Source organism: Myotis yumanensis, unplaced genomic scaffold (genome assembly GCF_028538775.1).
Source record: "Myotis yumanensis isolate MYYU_CA2020_CCGP unplaced genomic scaffold, mMyoYum1.0.hap1 SCAF_3, whole genome shotgun sequence".
NCBI lineage: Eukaryota > Metazoa > Chordata > Mammalia > Chiroptera > Vespertilionidae > Myotis > Myotis yumanensis.
The window spans coordinates 85,147,829-85,156,678 of record NW_027223754.1 but is presented as its reverse complement, the minus strand read 5'-3'; the positions used below and the strand labels follow the sequence as shown (position 1 = coordinate 85,156,678).

At 43.1% G+C, this 8,850-nt stretch overlaps 1 long non-coding RNA gene across 1 annotated transcript; it reads right to left on the bottom strand.

The window, feature by feature from the left end:
- Positions 1 to 2,763: 2,763 nt before the first annotated feature.
- LOC139005059 (uncharacterized) lies at positions 2,764 to 8,622 on the bottom strand. Its single transcript, XR_011470638.1, has 3 exons — positions 8,588 to 8,622; positions 7,662 to 7,712; positions 2,764 to 2,853 (listed from the first exon to the last, which is right to left on the bottom strand). It is a non-coding gene; the product is annotated as an uncharacterized lncRNA (long non-coding RNA).
- Positions 8,623 to 8,850: the final 228 nt, after the last annotated feature.

Sequence of the window (8,850 nt, the reverse complement as noted above, 5' to 3'; positions counted from 1 at the left end):
ATATCTCCTCAGGCAAGGGAAACAAAAGAAAAAATTAACAAATGGGATTACATCAAACTGAAAAGGTTTTGCACAGGTAAGGAAACCACACACACACACACAAAGAGACAGCTTACTAAAAGAGAGAACAGATTAACCAATGATGCATCTGATAAGGGCTTAATATACAAAATGTATGAAGAACTCATATTACTCTGCACCAAAAAAGCAAACAATCCAATTAAAAAATGGGCAGAGGATCTGAATAGACACTTCTCCAATGAGGACATACAGATGGCCAATAGGCATATGAAAAGATACCCAACATCACTAATTATTGATAAATACAAATTAAAACCACAATGAGATATCACCTCATGCCTGGCAGAATGGCTATTATCAATAAATCCACAAATGATAAGTGTTGGTGAGGATGCGTAGAAAAGGGGATCCTTATGCACTGTTTGTGGGAATGCAAATTGGTGCCACTACTGTGGAAAACAGTATGGAGTTTCCTCAAAAGATAAAAAATGGAACTGCATTATAATGATCAACATAATTTGATGAACAAAAAGAGATCCAGAGACAAATGGCAGAGGAGGTGTGTGTGTGTGGAAGGGGGCGGGGGGGCGCAGATAGAGAGCAACCAAAGGACTTGTATGCATGCATATTAGCATAACCAATGGACACAGACTGTTGTGGTGGGTGCTTGCTCAGGATAGGAATGGCTGAGGGGGAGGTCAATAGGAGGAGAAGGAGACATATGTAAAACTTTAGACAAAAAAAAGGAACTGAATTAAGACCCAATGATTCCACTTCTGGGGATTTATCTGGAGAAATCCAAAACACCAATTTGAAAGAATATATACACCCCTATGTTCATTACAGAGATATTTATTATAGCCAAGCAATGGAAGCAACCCAATGTCCATCAATATATGAGTAAAAAGGCTGTAATACATATTCCCAATGAAATATTACTCATCCATAAAAAAGAATAAAATCTTACCATTTGCAACAGCATGGATAGACCCAGAGGGTATTATGCTCAGTGAAATAAGAGTCCAAGAAAGATAAGTACCATATGATTTCACTTATATGTGGAATCAAAAGAACAAAATAAATGAACACACAAAGTTGAAATGGACTCATACATAGAAAGAACTGGTGGTTGCCAGAGGGGCACTGGATGAAAAAGTTGAAGGGATTAAGAAGCACAAATTGGTAGCTACAAAACAGTCATGGGGAAGTAAGTAAAGCATAGGAAATATAGTCAATTATATTGTGACTAGAGGCCCTGTGCACGAATTCGTGCATGGATGGGGTCTGGCCCGCCCTGATCAGGCTGATCGGGGTGAAGGGTGGAGAGAGAGGAGCTGCGAGCGGTTGGCCAGCCGGCCCCGCCCCCTGGTCGAACTCCTGGTTGAGGGGAAAATTTGCATTTTAGCCTTTTATTATATAGGATAACTATGTATGATGCCAGTTGGGCTACTAGAAATATGGAGGGGAAAACTATGTAAAATATATGCTTTTCTAACCACTAAGCTGTACACCCAAAACCAACACATTAAAAACAGCAACATGCCCAGCCAGTGTAGCTCAGCAGTTGAGTGTTAACCCGGGAACTAAGAGGTCATGGATTGGATTCCTGGTCAGGGCACATGCCCGGGTTGTGGGCTTGATCCTCTGTAGGGGCCATGCAAGAGGCAGCTGATCGATGATGTATATCTCTCTATCCTTCTCCCTTCCTGTCTCGCTAAAAACCAATTAAAACAACAACAGACCAAGGGGCTGAGGACCAGAGGAGGTAATAAAAGGTAGCCCAGAAGTCATGGTAGTAACCCTGCCACCCTTATTGCAGTCTTTGGTTCTCTCTGTGGCTAGGAGAAGGGATGGGTTGTTGAGTTCTTGTGACTGAACTATAAACTGAAATGTGGAGAACACTGCCCATATAAACAAATATGCTGGCTACACCCTAGGCTAGCCCACAAGTCTATTAAACGTGCAATATAGGAAACAAAGATTTATGCCTACAAGAAATTTGTTCTGAGTTTTAAAAAAGAAACCTGCCAATGAACTTGGGTCCACACCTTCTGTGTAAAGCTGGAGGCGACCTGTACTGTGCTTGGGTGAACGCAGGGTGGTTTTGAACATATGGTAAGTGCTTGATGACCACTCTATGCTCGCTAGATTGGTTATTCTATAAAAGTTTACATATGTTCTTTTCATATGTATTCTTTTTTGTAACTCAACTTCAGTATACAACACAGAATCATACTGGTAACAGAGAGAGATTTTTAAAGGTGCATGATCCCTAGTCAGTGTGTTTCAAGTTTTCCTTTTCTTAGACTACATTGGCTGCTATATATACATATGTATGTATATATAATATATACACATATATCTACACTATCTGTATTTTACATATAAAATAAAACAAGGCAAAAATTCATTTCTTTTGAGAGTTAACTAAAGACTTGACTTTTATACTTAATATAATAAACTGCAGATTCTCCTTAAAGGTAAAGTCTCCATTTCAAAGGGTTGGTTACAAGGGCAGCATGTAATAAAAAATTCACAGTCAAATTTAAGGTCCTGGGAAAGTACAAACGGAGTATATTTTCTAACTTTAGGAAGATAGCATTTTTATTTGATTGTTTTTTACAGAGTCAGAAAAACCCGGAATGCAGTCAGGGGAGCTGAACGGCAACAACCCTTCTTGCATTTTTCCCTGTGAAGGAGGTCAGGACTCTGTCCTAAGGCCGCAGGGCACCATGTGATCACCCGGGCTCACTGTGTGGAGGTGGCTCGGCTTTGGCCAGTCACACAGATAGTCATTCAAGCCGAATTCTTGAATTTCAGCATATTTTGTTTCTGAAAAAACAAAAACCAATTATTGATAGCTATGCTGACCTCAGATATGCAGTCTATCGTAGTGAAATGACCTTTGCTATCCATAATATTGCCAGTTAAAGGTGACCCTGAACCTGCCTGGCCGGGTGCCTCAGTTGGTTGGAGAGTTGCCCTGTGCACCAAAAGGTTGCAGGTTTGATTCCTGGTCGGGGCACATACCTAGGTTGAGGGTTTGATCCCCAGTCAGGGTGCAAATGAGAGGTAACCAACTGATGTTTCTGTCTCACTTTGATGTTTCACTCTCTCTTCCTTCCTCTCTCTCTAAAATCAATAAACATATCTTCAGGTGAGGATTTAAAAAAAAAAAAAAAGAACACTCTGAACTTTTTGACATAAATTCAGTGGATGAAAAAAACAAACACCAGATATTTTTCTTGAATTTCGTGTTTTTAATCACCATTGTGGTTTTGATCACCCTTATTTTTTCTTTGCCAGCCCTGCTCTGTCTTACCAAGACATTCTTTGAAACATCACCCCAATGGTTTCATGATTAGAGCACCTTATCATAAGATTATATTAGCTGTGACCCACCTTTCAAGCTGTGCTTGCTAAGGGGACTGAGCCATATCTGCTTCAACTCTATCCTGCATTGGGCCAACAAGGGCTTTGAACATAGTAAAGGCTCAATAGTTGTAATCTAGAATTTTGAAGTTGAGCTAAACTAGGTCTGGCCATCATCAATTTATAATTAAAACAAGATTCAGATTAGGACTTTCTCCTCCCCAAACTCAGCCTCCACAACCCAACTCCCAGCCTACCACGGAAGTTCTAGGACAGTGATGGCAAACCTTTTGAGCTCAGCGTGTCAGCATTTTGAAAAACCCTAACTTAACTCTGGTGCCGTGTCACATATAGAAATTTTTTGATCTTTGCAACCATATTAAAACAAAGATTTATATTTTTGATGTTTATTTTATATATTTAAATGCCATTTAACAAAGAAAAATCAACCAAAAAAATGAGTTTGCGTGTCACCTCTGACACGCGTGTCATAGGTTCGCCATCACTGTTCTAGGGCCTCATCCCAGCTCATCTCCCTGCTCTGTACCTTCCTGAGTCTCCCAGCTCCACTCCCCACTCAGGTCTTTTCCTAGGCAAGCAGCAGCAGCCACCCATGCCTTCCCACCTCCCCTCCACCTGTCTTCCCTGCTCAGCCTCTGCTGCCCTGGGCTCTGGATACTGCTTTTAAGAAGGGTCAGAAGCATAAAAGTCAGGGTTTTTGGTATTTCATGACATCTATAAATAACAGTCATTATAGAGCTACCTTTTACTAAAGATCCCCCATGTACCCAGATAATATGCTTAACACATATCTCAAACGTGTTGTTTACTTAGCCCCATGACAGAGAACCCTTCCTTTTGCTAATTCATTTGCTTAAAAGCTATCCAATGAACAGCACAGTGAGGAGCCTTGCTCAGATGGAGCTTCTGTTCCTATGGAAAGAGAGAGACTAAACAAGTAAACAAGGTAATTTCAGATAGTGACTACACCAGGAAAGAACCGACACTGGGTGATGATGTAGTGGTGCTGCTTTAAATAGCAAGTTCAGGGACACTGTCTCCAAGGGGTGACATTAGTGCTGAAACCCAAATGAGGTAAAGGAGGCTGATGCTGTAAAGAGCGTTCATGCACAGGGACCAGCATGGGCAAAGGCCCTGAGGAGGGTATGGGCTTATCACATAATTAAGGTATCTGTGGGTCTGTCTGCTTTCTCTGCTAGAATTTGAGTATTACTATAGATCCCTTATATACGTGCTGGAAACTGGACTTTCCATACCCAGTATTCTCCAGGCTCAGCTGGACACTCTAGTATACCTACAAGCATTTTCTTTACCTACAAGATGCAGTCAAAACTCTACCTCTGCTTGGCCTATATCTTGGTATCTAATGGACTCATTTTGTATTTGTTTTCTCCTGGCTTATTTTTCCATCATTACATCTGCCCTGGCACTTGTGATGCTCAGAAGAGGTCATTCAAGCATCAACCTTATGCAGGCACTGCGCTAGGGCTTGGGAACCTATCAATTAATGTTTACAACTCTGTGTAGAACTTCCATTTTGAAAATGAGAAAAACTGGAGTCACAGGAAATTAAGTGAATTGCTCAAGGCTAAGTGGCATAATTTTAACCCAAGCATTTGGATTCCAAATCCAATGTGTTTTCCAGTGCCTGACTGCAAGATTAAGGTGGGATATATGTTAACAATTTGATCTTTTACCCTTTGGGTGAATGGTTTTCAAAATTATTATACTTACAAGCTTTAAAAATACAGATTCCTTGGCCCCACCATCAGAGATTCTGACTCAGTAGATTTTTTGGGATGTGGTTGCTGGAACTCAGTGGCACCCTTGGGTGACATAAGGAAAGGGGCTTGTAGACCACACTTTGAAAACTGGTACTGCTATGGCTTTTCATTTCTTTTCCCAATTCTCATGCATAGGAAACACCGAACCTGGGCAATTGTTTTGTAAGTACATTTTATGATGATTTAAAAATGGATATAGATTTTGAAAAACTAGTATTTGTGTCTCTTTTCTAATCTGGACAACATTAACAAACTTTGCTTTGAAACAATTTTTGTTGTTTAATAAACTGACTTGTCCCTCTGCTGTCCTGTTTGAAGCCTCTCTTGTGGCCACTGTTTCATGCCCTTGGCCTTCTGTCTGTGGCTTCCTGGCAGCAGGCCTCCCGGCCACAAGGATGGCAGTGGCCTCCAGGCCTCCCTGGCTCGGCCCAGCAGCTCCGGCCGTGCTCACTTCTTCACAGCAGGCTCAGAGCATGAGCTTTTGCAGCCGCAGGGAAAAGGGGATGAGAGAGGCTGGTTTTGGTATTTTCCCATCCTAAAGCATTCTAGCCAAACTGCAGGCTCTGAGTTCAGTGTACTTGTCATTCTTCCTTTAAGAAAATGACTACGGTGTCCACAATCACTCCTTGTCTTACTTGGCCAGAATAATGGATTTTCTTTCTATTTTGTTTAGCTTTCTGGCACATCTAAAATCAGATGTAATTCTTTATTAATTGCTTTGTGTTACTACTCTATTCGAAGGTCACCTAAGGCATGTGATTCACTATTTATGAATTTTATCCACTTTTCAATCACTACATGAAAATAAATACCCGTGCACTTGCAGCTCAAGTTACAAAAGAGAGGCCCTGGCTGATGCGGTTTAGGTGCTTTGAAGAGCAGAACTGCAGTGACCCACCCATGTTTTATTCCCACACAGTTTGCCTCCCACTTTCCCCTCACTGTCCACAGGAATGTTTCCCTGGAAATCAGGGGGAGAAGCAGGGAACCAAGAGAAAACTCTTCTCTCCATGTGGTCATGGCTAATCAGAGTCTCCCCAGAGGCAAGGCCTGAGCAGGAGGTATGAGCGAGGTGCCCCTCTCTCCACTTCAGCTGCAAGGTCTCTGGTGGGTGGGAGCTGTGAATGTTTATTGAGTGCCTACTATGCACTTGGCACCTCAGAATTGTTTTGATCAGTTACAAACATCTCTTTCTTCAAGCAGATGGGCTGCACGTGCCGATCATCATCAGTAGCTGTCTTGTGACTGGGACTCTCTGGGACCCCTCAGCCTCAGGGAGCACACACCCCACAACCTGGGCTTGCAGGATTCCCTGATGGGCTCCCAACAATTACACTTCCTTCTGGCCGTGCCCATTGCTGGGGGCACCTGGAAAGGCCCCCTCAGCAGGACACAGTCTACTGTTACAGCCCCAACAGATCCATCCCCCTGCTCCCAACCTCTGTCTGATTTATCTCAGAACTGACCGCAGAGGGTTATCAGCAAGCCCCTCAGCGTCGGGAAATGTTTCAGTTCTTTCTTGGGCACTTAAAGGGTAGGGCTGGAGGGGACCTTATCCCTGAATTTCCCTCCAAGGGGGTGGTCATAGATCTTAGTCTCTCTACAGCAGCATGGCCAGGGGAAGCCAGCAAACCTTGTTTACTCCAATGCAATGAGGGAACTTTGGAGCCTTTGAATCCCTCCTAATTCTGCTTGTTAGGTTGAGGATCAGTCACTATTCCACAAACACCCCTTGATGTTCGGAAGTGGGCTACTTTCTAGGGAAGATGAGACCTCATTCTGGTTTCATAACCTTTCCATTCAGTGGATGGGTGGGGAGAGGGGAGAATCCGGGATTGGTGTGAGCTGGCTTCTAAGGAGGACACCCTGGAATCTACATCATGACGTCCCTGGGGTTTGGTGAACTTGGCTCTACTCCTCCAGGGTGTTTAATTAGAGAGGTGGAGGCAGGGGATGTTAGGGTTTCTGGACAACAGGCAAGTAGCTTCATGACACTGGGGCCTGTCTGGCCATCGGGGCCAAGCAGGACCCCTTGCAGCAGCCAAGGCAAGGGTATGAGGAGAAGTTGCAGCTCCCCAGAGAGAGAGAGCGCGCGAGTATTCTGGAAAGGAGTGGGCAGAGTGTCAGGCGCCAAGCCAGGCAGCTGTGGTTTGGGGCAGGGTTCCAGGGCCAGGAGGGAACTGGAGTGCCAAATGGAAGCTGAGCAGGCGCCCAGTCATATGCTAGACTTGGCCCACAGGGTGAGTTTACACAGAAATGCTCTGGCTGCAGGGCACCTGGGTGCCAAAGAGCTTTCCTCGGGCACTTGGATGCTGGGCTTAGGGCAGCAAGACTGACTGATCCCTCTCCCACTAGCAGCCAAGGTTCCAGATTATGAGACAATAGGCTTGTGTAGGATCAGCTCAGCAACCCGCAGGGCAGAGTAAATGTGCAGATGTTCCAGGGACATGAGATTACCTTTACCTTCATCCTTCCATCAGATGCTTTTCCAGGAGGGGCAGCCACTCCTGCAAACTGAAACAGATGAGGTCTTGCAACGGTTCCTGATAGATTTTTTTAAATTTTTTTTATTGATTTCAGAGAGGAAGGAAGAGGGAGAGAGAGATCAAAACATCAGTGATGAGAATCCTGCACACCCCCTCTGGGGACTGAGCCTGCAACCCAGGCATGTGCCCTTGACTGGAATCAAACCCAGACCCTTCAGTCCCCAGGCTGACACTCTATCCACTGAGCCAAACCAGCCAGGGCTAAATTTTTATTTTTATCTCTAAAATACACAGACACACAAAGAGACTGTAGGTGACAGACAGATAGATATGTACATCCATATGTATACAGAGACACACACATATAGATAGGCCTTAAATACAAAGCAGATGAATTCCTAAAATTCCCTATTTAAATTCAATTTTTGAAGATAATTTCTACTTGAAACTTATCAAAGCAACATCTCCTGATGGATCTGCATGCTCTTTAATTAAATAACAGGATATACTAGTACACAGCCTAACCTTTCCCCCACCCTTCTTTTCTATCTTATTATCAGGAAGCTCAGAGCTAAACTTCATACTTAATTTCATTACTTCCTTAGTTTAAATCTTCTAATTTAATGGTTGTCTTTTTTCAACTAATTTTAGCACTTGTCTTCTGTATATATAGTTCTTTGATATAATAATTTTATGGATATTTATCAAATGCAATTTTGAATGATTTTAAAAGTGAATAATGAGTAATAAATAAATTAGTTGAATTTTCTAGAATCTTAAAAATATGCACCAGGAAAGTTGATTAATTGATGAATTATTACGTTCTGGAAGGCAACATTCTATTGTAATAAGCAGTATCCTATCATAGAACCTACCTCGTTAGAGTTTGGTTATAGGACTCACCCTCTGAAGTTGAGTGTGAAAGTGTGTCCTGTGGTGAGGAATGGATTCCTCAGAAGTACCTGCAGCGGGAGGTACTCCAACGTGGTCAGCTCTGCCAGCGCTGCGCACTTTGTACCAAGATGAGCTGTATTTACAAACACACCTCGGAATGTTGGCCACATCCTCACTGGGCAATTGGGACAATGCTTTTGCAGTCCTTTATCTGATCCACCAGGTCAACACGGCGCCTTGACTCAAAGATATCAAGGCAGAGAAAGGCCTGC